The following is a 21,006-nucleotide window of genomic DNA, read 5'->3' as shown; positions in this document are numbered from 1 at the left end:
CCTGCTGACTGCAGGCTCTCTGCAGTGTTTATCAGTTTCTCATGAGCAGATTTACTCTGGTCATAAACAGAGTAGGAGCTGACAAGGTAATCCCATGTAGGGTTCTGAGCTGTAGGAATAACCAGAGCCTTCTCTGTATTGCTGTGTAGGCTCCACTAGAGGGCAGGCAGAGAGTTTTCCAGGAGGTTCACATTCACCTGGATCCAATTGAGGCCAGTTGTATTTTTCCTGACCTGTGTCTCAGACCTTGACATACTAATATTTCTCCAAAATGATGTCTTTGGAATGTTGGAGAAATATGCTGTTTTTTCTAATCTAGCAAAGTGTGTATATTCCAGTTCAACTTCTATCAGTTTTTAAAAGCTGAGAAAAAAATCCTGCCCAGGTGCTTTCTGACCCTTTTCCCTTGGGGAAGCAGGGAATGAACTCAGCTGAAAGGTAATGCTTGATTGTCTAGCTGAGTAGAGCTGGTGGGGTCTCAAAAGCAGACATGGCAGGTCACCACCAGACTTGTGCCCCAGCTGCCTTCCTTCCCTAGGTTTGAAAATCTCCAGCAGGAACTGGAGCAGACCACAGCCCAGGAAGACAGCCTCCTGCAGATGGAGCTGCAGGGGCAGAAACACTATGTTCCAGGCAAGTAAGCCACCATTGTTTCCCATCCCAGCAGCCAGGGTGTTCATGGGTGAGTTTTCTTCCTTAACTTTTTTTTACTAGGGATGAATAAGCCCTGATTGTTCTTGCCAGTGGCACAGCAAAACTGTTTCTAAATCCTATTTTCTTTACTGATTTTCCATGACAGCACCTCTTCAGAAAACTGAGAAGGCTGGAAGAAGCCAGAGACACCCTGAAGGCTTGACATTCTACACTCCAGGTTCACGGCCTCCTCAGAAATTGCCACCTCTTTTCAGCTGTGAACTCACTAGTGAGGCAAATATCAACCAACCATCAGGTGATCCAGTCACAGTCTGAGGCACATCCATTGGCTCACTATTCCCAGAGAAAAGATTGTATCAGAAATAGTCTGACATTCAGAAGACACAACACAAATTACTAAGAACCCTGACATCCATCAGCACGTGGCCCCAGTGAGGGGCGAAACAACATGGAAGAGGACATGTGGGTGAGCAAGAGTTCTTCTGTCAGCTTCCTATCAAGGGCTTTGACAAGCTGACTCCATATGTGAAGGAAATTTGACAAGGAAGACTGTTAACATCACACTGCCATCCAGACAGACCACACCCAAAGGATAAGATACTCACTGGTGCATTGCTGAAGCTGACACCATGTCATATGCTACTGTTGCTGAAGATAATTCACTGCAGAGAATAAGACAGTTCCTCACCTCATTTGCTCTTCCATAATGAAATTCCAAAGGATATTGAAATTTGCTTAATTTTTTTGTTTATATGTTGGGATATTTATGCTTTGGATTTTGGTTTTCTTCATTTTTGGTTTAAGGTTTTGTTAATTGTCGTTATTTCTTTTATTCTTGTCACTATTTTAATAGTTTGATAAGGCTATACACTGTATATAAGGACTGATGTTTTGAATGCCCCCATCGAGTAAAATGAATGTATTTTTATGAATAACATCCATTTTCAAATTTCACTCTGAGACTCTTCTTTCATCAGATGAGGTTTCACACTTCTGTAATCCCAGAACTCACAGGCTTAGATGTATCTCAGTAAGTTTCAGGAAGCTTTGGCTGCATAAGGATTTCCCAGCCATGGGTCTCAGTGCTACACAGGAGGATGACACCTTGGATGTGGATGGAATAGCCTACTCCATGGATACCCACTACATAATAGAAAAACTAGACATATTGTATGCTTGACATCATATATTTAGCTGTAAATGTGGTACACTGTATACACATGTTCACAAAATCATCATGTAGACCAAATTAAAAGAAAACACAAGTATATTGCTCTAGGCCTCTCAGGAAATAGGAACATTCATTAAAATTGTATAAAAGAAATCAGAAAATGAAAAGCAATCTGCTTCTAGTTTTCCTGAAATATAACATGAATGATAACCGAGAAGAAGAGATAATTTCCTGAAAGACATGTTGGGATATTTTGTGGTGAGCTGTCTTAGGTGGATTAGATCACTCCCAACCAAAAGATTCTTGAAACCTGTTGGGACAGGCATGCTAATTGTCTTAGGCTGCCACACATCCATGCAGGGCTCTCATAGGTTCAAGATCCTGCCCCTGTATCCCTCACTGTCAGACTGGAACTGATTTGCTAGATCTCTTCTAGGTTGACAACATGTATTAAGACTGTCTGATGAAATGCAGAAATTAGAAGACTGTCCTGGGGTGGAGGTGGGGTGAGGAATCCCTCTTGATGGTCCAGATAAGCAATGTTGGGAGGAACCTCATGACAAGGTGGAGTGGATGGAGCCTACATCAGGGGCCACATGTCTCTGGTGCAGAGTGATTCTGTGCAAGACTAAAAACAGGAGGAGGCAGTTGATGCTGCTCTTTTACCACAGCAGATCTCAGATTATATTGAGAAAGTTCTTCCAGATGATTGATTGACTCTTGGGAAGCTCCTCTGGAATAGATCTGACTCCTGAGACTGAGAGTGAGGCAGAGAGATCATGTGTAAAGGATGTTATCCCGTGGCTCTCCAGACTGGAGCTGTCATATCAAGGGTAAAAAGAACCTCGTGTCCTCTGGTCTTCATGTGGTGGGGCGGTGCCAGGTCTTGGCCCACAGAAGCTAAGACATCTGGTTTTTCCTTCCTCACTTAAGCTAGAATCTCTCCATCTCATATAATAACTTGTTTAGTTAGATTACTGTGTGTTCCATTTGAGAAACTGTATTATTTTCAGAATTGTGTTATTTTACATTTTTCCAGAATCTATAGAAGCCTAGTAGGCCAGCATCAAAGCATCATCTAAAAAGCAGGTTAAGGGAATGTGACCATGTGGAATTTATAACTGAGATAAGGCTGTTGTCAGGCCCAAACTACTCTAAAAGTTCTATACCTGTCTGGTGCATTGGTCAGGATTTTATGGGGTAACAAAATGAATTTTTATAGATACAAAAGGCTCTATTTTAGAATGACTTAGAGGCTGAGGTCCAGCTAATTGAACATTGGCTGGCTATAATGGCAAAGTCCTCGAATCCAGGAGTTGCTCAGTCCACTATGCTTGATGTCTCAGCCCATCAGCAGTATAGTCTGGAATCCCAAAGCAGTTGGCTCCAATGCCAGTGAAGGCATGGACTTGCTAGCAAGGTGAGAGCAAGCAGCTAAAGAGCAAAGCTCCCTTCCTCCATTTTGTTATATGGGCTTCCAGCACAAGGCCTGGCTGAGATTACAAGTGGGGTTTTGGGGCTCAAAACATCTGAGTTATAGGTGTTTCTTTTCTCATCAATATCCAGATTAAAAGAGTATCTCCCTAATGCAAAGATCAGGACTACATGTGGATATTCTCTCTTCAAATTAAGCAAAAGTACCTCACAGGTGTGCCCCTCCATTTTGGGGTTTTAGTTAATTCCAGATGTAATAAATGTGACAAACAAAAATAGATATCACATCTGCACCTTTGTCAACTTGACACAGTTGACACACATTTATTTATCAAGCACTCAGAGCAACACATTCACAGCATACAGAAAGACATCCCCAGCAATCCCTGTACAACTGCAAACACATTATAAGTTAGAATAAGTGGCAATGTCCCTGGAAGGACATAGTATCTCAAATTTAAATATGGTAACCATCAATATTCTCCCTCTTTTGGAATAAATTTGGTTTTATTTATTTGTTTATTTTTGTTTTTACACCCTAACCAAAATTTCCCCTCTGTCCTCTCCTCTCAGTCCCTCCCCTACCCTCTAATGTTCCTGCTCCCCATCCATTCCTCCTTCGTATTTTTCTGTTCAGAAATGGACAGGCCTCCTGTGCATATCTGCCTGCCATGTTATATCAAGTTTGGTGAGCCTAGGCATGACTTCTTACATTAAGGCAGGACACAGCAATTCAGTAGGAGGAATGAGTCCCAAAAGCAGGCATTAGAGACAAGCCCTGCTCCCACCGTTAGGAGTCTCACAAGAAGAACAAGTTATACAACTATAAAATAAATGGAGAGGACAAAGGTCTGTCCCATGCATGCTCCCTGGTTGGTGGTTCATTCTGTGAATCACTATGAGCCTAGGTTAGTTAGTTCTGTGGGATGCTTGTGGGGCTCCTGACACCACTAGCTCCTAGAAATATTTAATTGTTTATTCACTATTTTATGTATATTGGTGTTTTGCCTTTATGTATGCCTGTGTGAGAGTGTCAACTCCTTTGGTCCTGGAGTTACAAACAGTTGTGAGCTGCATGAGATTTTTTTAATAATTTAAATATTAATTATATCATATAAGTGTATAGAAATCTTCTGATTGGTATTTAAAATAATAACATCTATCTATTTTGTGATGAGGAAATAAATACATATATACGATAGAGAGAGAACGAACATAGAATACACACCATGCCATTCTGTCATTCTGTTCATATGGAGGTCAATAAACAAATTAGGAAGAGTAAGCGTTTTCCTTCCACCAAACTAGCCATCTCATTGGCCCTTCCCTGGTACTTTTTATGATCAACTCGTGGCTTTCTGCCTTAGAGTGTTTTCTTGTGGTTCTGAAAACTAGAGAAAATTTAATATTAAATGGCATTATGAAAAATGTGTGCATAATTTTGTTTCAAATGAATGATACTGTTAATAAACATAACATGCACTCAGAGTTGAAGGCAGGAAAGAGCTGACACATCAAGTCAGCCACTAGGAAAGTTCTGCTGCTTCCTTGGCTGGTGTCTGGGAGTTGGGATTTCAGTTTATCTTTATATTTATATACACATGTATATGCAGTTAGATATGGTTGTACATATTAGGTATATCATATAGATACTTATAAAAATAAGCTTATAACTATACTCATAGTTCTGCATACAACTTGCATACCATACACATGCATACCAATGCCACAAAGGTTGTTTGTTTATATTTAATTTCTTGTTATGCCAATTTATTGTACATCTAATTGAAATTCAAAGTTTAATTCTTTGTGTGTGTGTGTGTGTGTGTGTGTGTGTGTGTGTGTGTGTGTGTGTGTGTGCATGCAAAGGTGTAGACACATACATGTTCTTAAATGTATGAATGTGGGCACACATTTGTGTGTGTTGTATGGAAACAAGCATGTGTGTATTGTGGCACAACACTGATGGTGACTTCATCCTTTATGATGGGGTAGTAGCACTATTACATTGAGGTGGGGCGTGCTTGATCATGCTTCACTCTGTGCATGGAACTTCCATGCTTCTAGAACACTAATGTTGTCTAAGATGTTACTAACAATGTATTGATGTTTCTGGATCTTTCTTAGATAGATATCTACAATCTATGTCACATGTTAAGTCCCTCAGATACCATTTGACACCAAGCACAGATAAGTTTTCAGTCTCTCCTTCCTCTTCCACTGCACATTTTATAGGAAATCACCCCCATCAAGTAAGTCTAACTATGCTTACTGGCTATCCAGAACTTGGTGAAGAGCAAGAAATTGTGGGTGCCCAGGATCCAATGATGCTGATGGGAAGACTTCCAGGTAGGGTGTTCCTATTGCAACTGTTGCCACAGGCATCCAGGTTGAGACAGCAAAGAGGCATCCCTGCTGGGCAACTGTATAACTTCTATTCCAGATTCTGCTGCTGCAAACAGGAAAAGTATTTCAAGCTCTGTGATTAGATAGCTGGTTTAATTGAGGCCACCCTTCCCTAAATCCTGTTTGGCATTGAGGGTAGCACAATGCTTACACTTCATCTAGAAATCACAGGAAGAATCTCCCCCACAGTTTTTATTTTATAACTGAGATTTGATTGTTTGAGGACAAGTAGAAAAAGATGTTAATTCAGTTTTGTTCTCTTTCTTTTTGCATGCCACAATTGTTAAGTGTAGGTTTCCATCCACAATAAGATAGAGGAATGGAACACTGTGATACCTTGACTAACTCCTCAGATCTCTAAGATGCCTCCTTCCCATTGGCCTTCAAATGTCATGTTAGGGCAGGAAAAAAGCATCCATGGAAAAGAAGAATAAAAAGGAAACCCAACAATAAAGGACCCTGAGTTGGAAGGATTGCTGGAAATCTGAGACCAGCCTTCAGGGATAAACTTTCAGGGAAGGAGAGAGGCATGAGGCAAATGACAGTGGGAGATTAGGAATGAATATGCTCAGAGTAGGATATGTCCATTATTTTCTACTCCTAATCTCCACTTGTGTTTGTTAGAAAAGGTGACAACAGCTGAGGCAGATTCAGCACCTGTCCCAGGACTCCACTTTCCAAATGGGACAGGATGAACTGCTGTTATACTGCTATCCAGTGAGTGACAGCCTCAGAAGTCATCAACTACCATGATGAGAGGAGGTAGGGAAAAACTCATGGCTTTGTGCTTTCTGGTCAATCCCACTTCAAGGTGTGTTTAATGATGGTGAAGGGACAGGCTGGAGGGCAAATTTCAAACAGCTCTCTTCCCCAAGATGCAGGTCCTGCAGAGGGCACAATACAAGCCTCATGATGAGAGACTCTTGATGATAAACTGAGCTTCAGAAATGACAGACCAATATTTGAACCGTGTACATATGGACTGGGTCTGACCTTTCCCCAATGACCCTCGACTTCTCAGCAGTGAAGTTCTGTAGTAGGAAATGATGATTGGATGGGAAATTGTCCCCAAGGAATGATGATAACTGAAGCCTTCAGGCACCTCCCCTAATTACCAGCCCAAGACATCTGCATAGCTTCACCACCTATGTGCTTCCCTGAGCAGAGCGAGGCCTGGCCTCTGTGACACTACACAAGGAATCATTGTCATGGTTACATGTGTGCCCTTGACAAGATGGCAGCTCACTCTATTAAAGTGGGCTGTGATTCACAATAATAACATGAGCGGGAATCAATCTGGTAAGTCAATGCAGACATTCTTTGTGGGAAGACCTGATCTCACACCAGTGAGTGGACATGACAAGGAGCTTTCTTGAAAGAGATCATGAAGGCATGGTTCATTGTTCCAGGGGTTTTCAAGGTAGAAGACAAATGACATTTTGAGAAGTGTTTCCACAGCAAGGACAATAGGAACACCCTCATAGTGCATGCAATGAATGACATACAGGAGAGGACACCATGCCCACACTGCATAAGAGGTCTCATTAAGATCTGCATAACCCTCATGTGCCTATCAAGGCAGCATCTAGATCAATGGAGGACCAGCATCTGCTGTTATATTAACTCCCTGTGATATCCCTTCATGGGAGCAGATCACAGAAGGAAAGGTAGCAGGGACCTTGTTGGGACTCTATTTTGTTATCTTTATTGAGAAGCAACAATTTTCCACACGATCTCATGGTGCCTCTTTACCATGGTCACAGTCACCAATGCAACAGCAAGGAATCTCCCAAGCACCACTGTCTCTTCCCTACTTCCCCTTTCTATTTGTGTAATATGTAGTTTATTTCATCTGGAGTCTGTGCTGTGTGTTGGTGCCTGTGCCCATTTCCCTTAGAAAGAGACAATGTTGCTCAGAATATACTTGAGATGTAAGAGAAGAACAATAAATACAGTCCTCTATCAATATCCACATGTTATTTTTATTTAGAATGGCTGAGCATAATCCAAGGCTAATTACAAATACAAAGTAGCTTCAGTCAAACCTCCACTCAAAAGTATCCGCTGCTTCAACCCTGAAGAGAAACAGGTACCAACAGTCCCAGAATATCAATATAACGAGGCTTAATTCTAACACAAAAACTGCCTGGACACAGCCACACACTTAAAGTACCCCAGGCCAACACGGCCCCTGAAAAGACCCATGCTAAGCACCTAAAGTGAAAGTAGACCAGGATTAACCATTAAACCATGATGTCAAGACAGAAGTATTCCAAGGCCTAAGAATGAACCTGATGAAGACCAGAAATAATGCCTACATTAGCAATGGCTTACCTCACCTAGAAAGGCCAGGGACCAACCCTAGGAATGAAAAGGCCAAACCTGACCTAAAAGAGGCCTTCACCAAAACCTGAAGCTGCATAAGCACTGGCTAAGAGGAAAAACAGAGGTATCCCTGGGCCAGTCCATTAAATGGAAGAGCCAAGGGCAAAGGAGAAGAAGGAAAATAACAAAATGAAATGAAACAAAAAGAGAAGAAAAGAACACCCATGCCTAACCTTGACCCTGAAGAAGGCTGGCCCCAACCAAGAGGGAGATGAGTCCTACGCTATCCCTCAGAAGAAAAAGACCTGGCTCAAAGAAAGAAAAGGAGAGTATCCATGCCCCAACTTTACCTGGACTGAAGCCAGGGCCCTCACCAAGATGAGAATTTGGCCTCAGCATACCTCTGACCCTGAAGAAGACTGGGCCAAACTAAGAAAGGACGTGGGCCCAGACCAATCCCTCAAATGAAAGAGGCCGGGGGGGGGGGGGGGGCGCAAAGCAGGAAAAGGAGAATGCAAGAGTGCTAACACTTACCCTGACAAAAGCATGAACCAAAACAGGGAGAGAGGATGACCTGGGACATTCTCCAAGGACCAAATGAAGAAGCATGTCTGGGGCAAATTTTGACTAGGAAAAATTAGGAGCTCATACAAAACTCATAGAACAAGCCAGGCAAAATCAAAAGTGGAAATGTTGCAGGCCAACAATAGACCTTCATGAAGATAAACCACAAACTCTAAAATCAATGGAGCTCCTGCCAACCCAATGAGAGATACGTGGTCAGACTTAATGTTGACCCTAGGAAGCACAGTTTGAAGAGACAATTTAAATGGAACCTGCTCCAACCACAATGGAGAACTCTTCCTAGGACAAACTCTGATATCAAGTAGCCAAGGACCAAGCCCTGTGTGAAAGGAGTCCAGGCAATCCAAGAGAAAAAACATCCTGACCATAAACTGCTATCAGTGGAGACCTGCAGCCTACTGAGCAAGAATTAAACTCAGAAGCCCTGAACTTTAAGGATGTGTGGGCAGAATATTCTCTTATTCATCCAACACCCTAAACAAAAGGGAACCAGAAACACCTCAATTATTGTCAATTGAGCTGATGGCTCCCTTACAGATGAAAGTAAATGGACATCATTAACATATTTGGTAGTTAGAGGGAACCTTGAGGCACACTGATCCCAGACCTCAATTTCACGTGATGTTTTACAGCCAATCAAGGCCTCAAAAGGGACACACAGAAGAATGTTTATTGAAGATCTTAGAGCCACAGACTTCATGTACAGATATAAGTTGACATCCTGAGTACCAACTGTGTGGATCACATGCATTCCATTTACAACACTTATCATCCTCAGTACATGCAAACCAGGATGTGCTACTCATCATGATCCAAGCTCTCATCTGAGTAACCAATGATGGGACATAACATAATACAAATGTTGTTATACTGCATGATGTATTGGTCTGATAAAACTCCAAACTTGACTTCAGGTGATATTTTTAGGAACAAACAAGTCTGAAAAGTAACATAGGAATAACCCTTCCTACCAAGAAGCCCGGATTAACCCAAAATCTGCTTCACTAGTTCTTTTCTACTTCTTTTAATAGAAACATGGTCCATAATGTTCCTCTTTTCTTATAAGATTTCAGAGAGATGAACTTAATATAAAATATTATGGCAATTGTGGAAACGATTTCTCAAAGAAGGATCCCATTGTATTAGTTTTTAAATTCCCAGGATGATGTGTAATGCCAATCACCAAAGCATTAACAAATACAGACTTTTCCCACATATTGTCAGAGTTCCTCCCATATTTAAATTTTCTTATTCTGACTTTTCTTGGTTAACATTCTGGAGTGACCCATCTCATCCTCACTTCTCAACTGCAGGCACTTCCACATTTCATTTCATCAACTTGCTGCATCTCCTCCTTCCTTAAAGAATTCCAGACTATGCAGGGTGGTGGTGGTGTACACCTTTAATCCCAGCACTCGGGAGGCAGAGCCAGGCGGATCTCTGTGAGTTCAAGGCCAGCCTGGGCTACCAATTGAGTTCCAGGAAAAGGCGCAAAGCTACACAGAGAAACCCTGTCTCGAAAAAAAAAAAAAAAAAAAAAAAAAAAAAAAAAAAAAGAATTCCAGACTAATCATTGAGTGGGGTGTCCTTGTGCTGGTGAGCTCAATGCTATCAACCCCCCTACTAAGTCTGTTGTCTTTATAAAAATAACATCCCCCAAAGACAAACACAATCAGTCCAACACACTCTAGGGAAGTCTTTGAGATGGCATCAGACATTGGTAGTCTTAAGTCCTCCATTTCCCTCTGACTTTTCTCTAAATTATGTGCTTAAAAGTCAGGCAATGGGGATTTAGCTCAGTGGTAGAGTGCTTGTCTAGCAAGCACAAGGACTTGGGCTTGGTCCTCAGCTCTGAAAAAAAAGTGGTCTAAATTTCATCTTCAAAGTATCTAGCCTGTTGCCTATTCCTGCCCCAGAGATTCTTGCCTCTCCATTACAATACTGCATATCACCATGCGAGAATTCAGCCTGTTCTGTATCATCTGCTGTAGCCAGGATTCCTTGTTCCTTTTCTAGAGTTCTACACAAAACCTGGAGCATTCATTTAGAAAGATTCTTGGGGGTCTAGAATGCCAGAGTTTCCTGGATGACCAGTATTTGTCCCACCTCACCTCATATATCAGCCTAAAGTAAAAGTGGGACCACTGAGAGACAATTGGAACGGAACTAAATTTGAGGGCTATTTCTAGGGACCAGAAGTCCTAGCATTGTCCAGATTCAAAGGGCTTCAGATGCTGAAAGAAAAAATCCAGAGTTCCTCACCCATAACTAGTTCTTTGACCAATATGGGAAAAAAGAACAAACTTTCTGAGTCCATTCTGCCTTCAGTGGACACAATAACCACTGTATTGTATAGCCTGAAAAACTGTATATACTCTATTTTATATCAATTTATCTATCTATCTATCTATCTATCTATCTATCTATCTATCTATCTATCAGCTATCTCCATCCTTCAATTCATCTATCCATCTATCTACCTCCATCCATCCATCCATGCATCCATCTTCTCCTACTACTACTCTTCCTCTTCTATTTCTCCTTCTTCTTGCTCTTCCCTTATTCATCCAGGATATTATAATAATTTTTGCCTCCCTAAGTTGTTACAGGGCCTTATAAAATGCTAGTTACATTAAAACAAATGAAAACTTCTCTCTGTGGGTTTTATTCTCCATATTTTCCAACCCAAAATCTTTGTAATCCATATCCTCCCCAGCACTTGCTGAAATGTGACATTCCTTAGCTCTCTGACACTGCGACACTAAAAATCTTGTGTAAAAATATTAAAAAATGCAACTGTGCTTAAAACCAGCTAAAAACCTGCATCAAAAACTTGATACTTTAATAACTTGCAAACACACCATCTTAGTTTGTTTTTTTATGACAAATGTAATTTAGATATAATGAATTCAATGAGTTGATCTATTCAGTGTTTATTAGTTCTTCATTAGCCATGAAGTTCACAAAAATGTTTTCTCACTAAATAAATTTTTGTCTAGAGGTAAAATCCATAGAGTTTTCTAAATGGAAATGGAAAGATGTACACAAAGCCAGGAAATAGAGTTAATCATAAGTCAGAAGTTTTATGGAAGATAAAAAAATCAAGATCATTTATGAAACTGCTGTATTCATTAAAATTCCTTAGGCCAAAATTCAGTACACTTGTATACAATTAGGATGTAATTCTCTGTTTGGAATAAAGGCGATAGAAGATGTCACATAGTTCAACCTTTTATACAGAGAAAAGGAAAATCCATGCTAGAACTTGCATTTGAGAGCCTTAAAATGGCCTACAAAAAGAGACTGTCTTAGTCAGGGAGTAATCTGTCACTCAACTGCTTGAATTACCAAACACTTTCAAAAGATCAATGAAACCCCCTGCCAAAGCTTGGCGCATGGGATTGTAGGATATGAGAACAGATGAGATGAATCTGAGTGCTGTAGAGTAGGCTATGTAATCTAGTGAAATCTGAGAGAGATTATTCCTGATGGACTGGCTCACAGGAAGCATTGGGGATGCTTGGTTATCACAGGCAGAGGTCTCACACAGACTGGAAGATGATGAAGGAAGGATGGGGTTCTGCTGATAAAATATATATGAGAGAAGCAGTGCTTTATGGCCAATTCACTGGGCATGATGGAGCACTGGGCTGTGCTTACAGAAGAGGGCAAACATAAAATGGTTGATTCACCAGGGACTTCAGGACTGGTGTTTGCCGTCAGTGCCTTTGCAGAGCTCCATGGGAGAATGTGAACTCGTAGAAAAACTAACATTTTAAGGAAAGGCTAAAGTGTTGTGTAACAGTTTTCCTTTTTATGACATGAAATAGTTTTCTATTATTAATGAGATTACTTTCTCCTCTCTTTCATCCTTCAAACCCTCCCAATACTCTTCCTTGCTCTATTTCTAATTAATGACCTCTATTTTCATTCATTGTTGCTACATGCATATACATATATATGTGATGAATGTATATATATATATATATATATATATATATATATATATATATATATATATTTCCTAAATGTAAACCAATCATTTTGTATAGCTAGCATATATGTTTTCAGAAATGACCCTTTGATATTGAGTGTCCAACTGGTGTACTCTTCTCTGGACTATTTCATTAAGTCTCAGAAAGTTCTATGAAAAAAGAGAAGAGGTTCATAATATCCAGCAATTAAATCATGGCTGGGAAAGTTGAAACTTACAGGAATTACAAGGCCCTTCCATGTCCAAGGTTAAATGGGTGATAACTAAGGAGAACTGAAGAAAGGAGACCCTCTGTCCCATTTAGCTGCAAACAAGTCATGCAGCCACATTCAGAGTTCTAGTCCTAATGAGTCACCCATTCTAATGTGAGCTTTGTGAAGCCACACATTAGAGTTATTCATATTCTTATAAGTAATTCCATACCTATACACTTGTATTAACCTCAATAAACTCATTAATTTGAGGGAATAGGAATCACAGTCTTCCCTGGGAGGCAGACAGATAAAGAAAGGGGAACTGATAAGTAATACAAATGGCCAACTTTGATAAGAGCTTCCATCCTGCCCCAGAGTTCCCATTTGGAAAAGAGAGCTACCATCTGGACAAGAGAAAGAGACTTCCTGAATCTGTCAGCTCTGTCTGAACCAAGTGCACTGATAATACCAAGAATGAACCACAAGGAGATGGGCTGGTGTCAAGGCAGGAGTACATACAACAAAATGAAGAGCAATACAGCATCACCAGAACCTAGCACACCTCCAACATCTAGACCTGAACATCAAAAATTGGAAGAAGCAGAAGAAAACAGCCTTATGAATAACATCATGAAGAATGTAGAGGCTTATGTAGAGGAAAAGACAAAAAAAAAATCGGAAGAACGCTATAAACAACTAGTGGAAAGGGCAAACAAATTAGAAGAAAACAATAAAGTCCTGGAAGAAAATAATAAAGTACTGAAAGAAAATCATGAAAAAGCAATGAAACAAATAAAGGAAACAGTCCAAGACCTGAAAAGGGAAATGGAAAAATGAAGAAGACACAAACAGAGGGAATGCTGGAAATAGAAAATCTGAGTAAACGATTGGGAACTTCAGATGCAAATATAACCAACAGAATGCAGGAGATGGAAGAGAGGATCTCTGGCATTGAAGATACAGTAGAAGAAATAGCTTCATCAGTCAAAGAAAACACTAAAGCCAACAAAGTCATGACCCAAAAATGTCCAAGAAATTTGGGACACCATGAAAAGACCAAACCTATGAATAATAGGGATAGAAGGAGATGAATACCAACTCAAACGCACAGAAAATATATTCAACAAAATCATAGAAGAAAACTTTCCCAACTTAAAGAAGGAAATGCCTATGAAGATACAAGAAGCCTATAGAACACCAAACAGACTAGACCCCCCAAAAAAGTCCCCTCGCCACATAATAAATTAAACAACTAAACATACAGAATAAAGAAAGAATATTAAGAGCAGCAAAGGAAAAAGGCCATGTGACCTATAAAGGTAAACCTATCAGAATAACACCCGATTTCTCAATTTAGATTTTGAAAGCCAGAAGGACCTGGACAGATGTAATGCAGACACTAAGAGACCATGGATGTCAGCCCAGACTAATATACCCAGCAAAACTTTCAGTCATCATAGACGGAATGAACAAGACATTCCAAGACAAAGTCAGATTTAAACAATACTCATCCACAAACCCAGCCCTACAGAAAGCGCTAGAAGGAAAATTCCAACCTAAGGAAGTCAGATACACCCTTGAAAACACAGGTAATAGATAAAGCCACAGCAGTAAACCCCAAAGAAGAGAAGTACACACACACTACCACCAAAAAATAACATGAATTAACAATCACTGGTCATTAATATCCCTTAATATCAAAGGACTTAATTCACCTATAAAAAGACACAGGCTTACAGAATGGATACAAAAGCAGGACCCATCTTTCTGCTGCATACAATAAAAAAAAATCTCAAATTCAAAGACAGACACTACCTAAGAATAAAAGGCTGGAAAAAGACTTTCCAATCAAATGGTCTTAAAAAAAAGCAGGTGTAGCCATCCTGATATCCAGCAAAATAGACTTCAAATTAAAATCAATCAAAAGAGATCAAGAAGGGCATTACATACTCATCACAGGAAAAATCCACCAAGATGAAGTTTCAATTTTGAACATTTATGCCCCAAACACAAGGGCACCCACATATGTAAAAGAAACATTACTAAAGTTTAAACCACATATAAAACCCAATACATTAATAGTGGGAGATCTCAACACCTCACTTTCACCACTGGACAGATCTCCCAAATCGAAACTTAACAGAGAAATAAAGGACTGAACTGATGTCATGACCTAAATTGACCTAATAGATATCTACAGAACATTCCATCCTAACAGGAAAGAATATACCTTCTTCTCAGCACCGCATGGAACTTTCTCTAAAATGGACCATATACTTGGACACAAAGCAAATCTCAGCAGATACAAAACAATTGGAATAACCTCCTGTGTTCTATCAGACCACCATGGTTTAAAGTTAGATTTCAACAACAACAAAAACTACAGAACACCTACAATCTCATGGAAACTGAATAATGCTCACCTGAATCACCAATGGGTTAAGGAAGAAATAAAGAAAGTAATTAAAGACTTCCTAGAGATCAATGAAAATGAAGACACCACATACCCAAACTTATGGGACACTATGAAAGCAGTGCTAAGAGGGAAATTCATAGCAGTAAATGCCCACATAAACAAGTGGAGAAATCTCACACTAGTGACTTAACAGCACACCTGAAAGCTCTAGAACAAGAAGAAGCAAAGTCTCCCAGGAAGAATAGACGCCAGGAAATTATCAAAGTGAGAGGTGAAATCAATAAAATAGAAACTAAGAGAACAATACAAAAAATTAATGAAACAAAGAGTTGGTTCTTTGAGAAAATCAACAAGATAGACAAGCCCCTATCCAAACTAACCAAAAGACAGAGGGAGAGAATCCAAAGCAACAAAATCAGAAATGAAAAAAGGGACATGACAACAGACATTGAGGAAATCCAGAGAATTATCAGGTCATATTTCAAAAACCTCTACTCCACAAAACTGGAAAACCTAAAAGAAATGGACAATTTTCTGGATACGTACCACATACCTAAGTTAAATCATGACCAGATAAACTATTTAAATATTCCAACAACTCCTAAGGAAGTAGAAACAGTCATTAAAAGTCTCCCAACCAAAAAAAGCCTAGGACCAGATGGTTTCAGCACAGAATTCTACCAGATCTTCAAAGAAGAGTTAATACCAATATTCTCTAAATTGTTCCACACAATAGAAACAGAAGGAACATTACCAAACTCCTTCTATGAGGCTAGGCTCCAGGTGGAGCTCCGGGAGTCTAATTAGCGAGAAAGAGGAGGGTTTATATGAGCAAGAATGGTTGAAACCAAGGTTGGATCAAGCACAGGGGCAAATAGGCAAACCAATGGAAACACATGAACTATGAACCAAAGGCTAAGGGGCCCCCAACTGGACAGGCCCTCTGAATAGGCGACACAGTTGATTGGCTTGATCTGCTTGGGAGGCATCTAGGCAGTGGGACTGGGTCCTGTGCTCATTGCATGAGTTGGCTGTTTGAAACCTGGGGCTTATGCAGGGACACTTGCCTCAGTCTGGGAGGAGGGGAATGGACTTGCCTGGACTGAGTCTACCAGGTCGATCTCAGTCCTCGGGGAGGGGGCTTTGCCCTGGAGGAGGTGGGAATGGGGGGTGGGCTGGGGGGAAAGGGAGGGGGGCAGAAGGGGGGAGAACAAGGGAATCCATGGCTGATATGTAGAAGTGAACGGTATTGTAAAACAAAAAAAGGAAGAAAGAAAGAAAGAAAGAAAGAAAGAAAGAAAGAAAGAAAGAAAGAAAGAAAGAAAGAAAGAAAGAAAGAAAGAAAGAAAGAAAGAGAAAGAAGGAAGGAAGGAAGGAAGGATGGATGGAAGGAAGGAAGGAAAGGAAGGAAGGAAGGAAGGGAGAGAGAAAGAAAGAAAGAAAGAAAGAAAGAAAGAAAGAAAGAAAGAAAGAAAGAAAGAAAGAAAGAAAGAAAGAAAGAAAGAAAGAAGGAAGGAAGGAAAGAAAGAAAGAAAGAAAGAAGGAAAGAAGGAAAGAAAGAAGAAAGAAAAAAAGAAGAAAAGAAAAAAATAAATGGCCAACTTCTAGCTTCCTTCTTATTTTCTGTACTGAGACAGAGGCTTAGTAGGCTTTGTCTTCCACCAGCAGGCTGCCTCTTCCAGCTGTCTGGTTTGGGACAGATAGGTGTGTTCACAGTCAGTCCTGAACACGGTCACCTGAAGCTGCAGGTGATCACATCTCTTGTGAGTGAGCAATGGCTATGTTATGTCCAAAGGACAGCATGTCACAGCAGTTCCCTCATGCTGAGTCAGGACATTCAGGACCCACTTCCAGGATGTTTCCTATCCTAGGGGAAGTGGTTGATCTACAGGTCCCATTTAGGAATGAGCATTCATGATCATTTCAACATTTTGAAGTTATGAGGCTGTGCATTTGCTGCTGCATACCACAGAAAGAGAACCCTGGCCAAGACTGAGAGCTGAAGAGATCTATGTGTAAAACAAAAATATTTATAAAGCAGTTGCTACTACACTAAGTAACAATAGTAGCATCATCTAAAGGACTATGACCTGCCAAGCCAGTGTCTTTTGACCAGGTACACAGTAGCAGGTACTAATTCCTTCCTATAGTGCAGGCCTCACCAGATCAGAAGGAAGTTAATTACACAGTTACTCTGATGCCAATATTACACCAGTGATTTTCTCATATTCTGTATGCTACCACTTAAATTATATTTTCTTATGCTGAAATAAAAAGTCTTAATTTCATGAGATCCTATTTGTTGATTTTTGGTCTCATTTACTATTGGACAAGAGTCCTATTCAGAAAATCCTTACCTGTGCTTAGCAGTGGGAGTATTTTCTCTACTGTGTCCTTTGGCATTTTCAGGGTATCTGGTCTATGGCACATTTGGTGCAGAGCTTGTGTTTGGTAGAAGATAGAGAGCAGAGTTTCATTTTCTGCATGCTGAAAACAAGTTTTCACAATCAGCATATCTGAGACAGTATCTCAAATGCCAACAATTATATGAACTATAAATATGGGTGCAAAGTTAAACTAGGTACTCACAAGTACATTCTCCTTACCAAATGGACCACTTTGAGTTCACCAGCTGTGCAGTAATATGAGGACCAGCTCTGACCACTCAGAACAATGCATGGCAACCATTTCAATAGAATAAATTGTCAGCAGGACTTACAGCCTGGCTCAAATACTATAGACTCTGTGGTCATTTTCTTGGGCCCAAGACCCATTTGTCACATTAGTAAAATAATATTCAGATTGCCTCATAATTCCAGCTTTAAGTGTCTTTAATGATTACATTTTTCACCCAATCTAATTTTTTAAATGCTGCAAAGGAGGTGGAAAAGGAACATATACGTTATGTTCAATGTAAACTAAAACATTATAGGTACAATGGATGCTGTAACGATGGTTATGAATGAAAATTTAACATAGTCACGCCTGCTATACCACTCCTAGGTGTGCATAATTATCGAAATGAATGACGCTGAATCACTACATATGTAAGGTGAGTTTGTGTTTAATTTTTTATCACTGCACTACCTGCAATAGATGATTCAGGGAATGAGCTCAGAGAACCACCATTATATGAATGACTAAAGACCACACAATATGCATAAATATAGCAAGATAATTCAAAATAAAATTATAGAAAAAAAGTTGCATAATTCTCAAGAAAATTGTTCCAACTATGTATCATCAAGTTTAGAAACAGACAACTCTCCAAAAACAATTAACACATATCTTCTCTCATAAATGGAATCTAGAAAAATAAGAAAAGGGTTAAAAAATTTTGAAGTGTGAGGGGAAATATTTTAAATGGAGGGAGTATATCTGGGAAACAAGGTGGTGTACGGAAACAAATGACTTATTGTATATAATTAAAATGTACAGAATAATAAGATTAACTTTAGAAGTAACAAAACAGAAAAAGAATTACTTATTTGCACAAGGGCTCATATATTTTTGTCCCAGCCAGCAGGGCTTCAACAGGTTCTCGACCACCCTAAGGACAGAATGATAGGGACAGGAGACACAAAGGAAATACACCAAGTCAAGATTCTGATCAAGGTGCCACTTTATTTTTCTCCAGGAGGGTTTATATAGTTCCTGTAGGGTAGGGGGAGAAAGAAGCTGTTATCTGCACAAGGTGGTGCAAGCTAACAGGATGTTCATGTAGGATGTTTACAGGGTGAAAGGGTCAAGGGCTCTGACTCAATGCTAGGCAACCTGACTGTAAGATGATCTAGTTCCCTGTCTTATCCGGGGTCTGTATTTTTCCACTAACTAGAGATTCTGTCCTTGTCCCTGACATATTTTTATACAACTAAACATAATAACTACATTTTTACTATCTTCCAAACTTCTCTTAATGTTTTTGAATGATGAGGCTAGAGTCGGCCTAACAGAAAAACGCACACTGTATTCTTTTGAAGGACTTGAGTTCAGTTCCCATCACCTATTACAGTGACCCATAATCAAACACCAATATCTCTAGTTCCAGGGAATCTGGAGCCTCTTCTCATCTCTGTGGGAACTGCACTCATGTGTACATACCTACATGTCTAATCACATATGTGCAATTTTCAAATCATTGCTTCATAATTTCTCGGTTTATTTTATGGACCCAGGGAGGCAGAGAGGCATGCACCCATGCAGTATATGATGTCAGTTCATTCTCCTACTCTCAGTTGTAAGAAAAAGGATTGGGACCAAACAGAATGTAAGGACTATAAGGTGATTCTGGAACCCAGAACCACAAAAAGATAGTGCCAGGGAAATGTAAAATAATTGGATCATGCAAGACACCTGAGTTGTACAGAGTTGATGCAAATAAATCTGCATAAAATTTAAACTTTATAAGGGATTTCTTAGAATTTCATTAGTTTTAGTCACTAAAAGGCACAGTGTTCCATCACCATATTGTCATTCACCATGTGTATTTAACTAAGAGAGGTTTACAAAAGTCTTGAATTCCACCATAACAAAAGACAGAAATTTTGGCAAAAAAAAATTGGTAAAATATAAACTATTATTTGGCTTAGCTGATATAACACACAATGGATGAGCTCCAGAGGTCTGGTAGCTTTCTGGTATTTTTAGCAAGGAAGGAGCTCTGAGTTTAGTAGCTCTGAGGACTTCAGTGCCTGAAAAGCAGCTATTAATTTTTTAAAAGATGTCTAAATAACAAGCTAGGTAAGGGGATAAATAGAATGATAAACTGAACCCAAAACCAGACACAAAAGACATTTTGGACAGAAACAGTGAACTTAAAACAATCAAGAGAGAAGACTCAAACTAAGCATGTAACTGCATTAAACATAAAGTTCTAGATGGGAGAAATCACCAGAGAAGATAAACAACCACACAGGATTTCACTCTATGATGCATAGAAAACAAATGTATGGGCAGAGTGTCAGAGTAATGAGGCAGGAAATGGCAGAATTCTTTAAAATGCCCTAGTACCCATGCTGCTACCAAAGTAAACTGCTGGACAGTAAGTTTTACTAGGGAAAGTATCTATTCTGAATAACACAAATATTATAATATACATGTGTGTGGTGAAAAGGGATCAATTTTCCAGGCAGACAGAACACTAAACTTGAAAATTATTTAACTATGAATCCTCCAACCTGGATGAGAAAGTGGATGGAAGTTGACAAATCCACAATTGAAGTTGGAGATGGGAGTTGACAGAACAAAAGGAGGGAAAGTCCAACAGCTTCACTTGCAAATGTTCATTGTGTAATGGGATGTTGGTCAGTTTCAAGGCCCCTGGCTTCAGTACACTATCAATACTAGACCTGCATGATACACAGCAGCTCCCAATTCCACTACGATGATGTAGAGATGATGGAGAGGTGATGGAGACGTGATGGAGAGGTGGGGAAGATGGGGGCTGGGGGAGAAAAGTGCTTAACTGTTTTCTTCTTTTTTATTGTTATTGTTTATTTTTATCTTATTTTTATTCCTTTTTTGTTTTCCTTTGTGGCAGGACTCTACAAGAGGTCGGGACAGATATTAAGGGTCTGGGAGAGGAGTGGGATTAGAGTATATGGTATGAAATTCCCAAAGAATCAATAAAAAATACAATGCATATGTAAAAAATCAACTTTCACTTTCTACCATTTGTTCATATGAACTAAACAATAAGAAGTTGTCAAATGAATGAGGTTTCAACCTTTTAAAAAACATGAACATATTGAATAATTCAGTGCAATTTTGACATAGGGATAGAAGTTCCTATATAACAAGGCTTCAAGATGTTGTATTTGAAATAGAA

At 39.7% G+C, this 21,006-nt stretch overlaps 1 protein-coding gene across 1 annotated transcript in view; it reads right to left on the bottom strand.

Moving 5' to 3' along the window:
• LOC102906506 (vomeronasal type-2 receptor 26-like) overlaps positions 1-21,006 on the bottom strand; it is a 194,515-nt gene that overhangs the window by 132,316 nt on the left and 41,193 nt on the right. The window contains exons 3-4 of the mRNA XM_076560666.1: positions 17,537-17,666; positions 5,532-5,711 (exon numbers count right to left, since the gene is read on the bottom strand). The gene's annotated coding sequence lies outside the window, so the exon portion shown is untranslated. The remainder of the gene's footprint in view (positions 1-5,531; positions 5,712-17,536; positions 17,667-21,006) is intronic.

The sequence above is a fragment of the Peromyscus maniculatus genome, chromosome 23, assembly GCF_049852395.1.
Source record: "Peromyscus maniculatus bairdii isolate BWxNUB_F1_BW_parent chromosome 23, HU_Pman_BW_mat_3.1, whole genome shotgun sequence".
In the NCBI taxonomy this organism is placed as follows: domain Eukaryota; kingdom Metazoa; phylum Chordata; class Mammalia; order Rodentia; family Cricetidae; genus Peromyscus; species Peromyscus maniculatus.
Note: the sequence above shows the minus strand (reverse complement) of the source record. Positions and strands in the feature narration are given on the sequence as shown.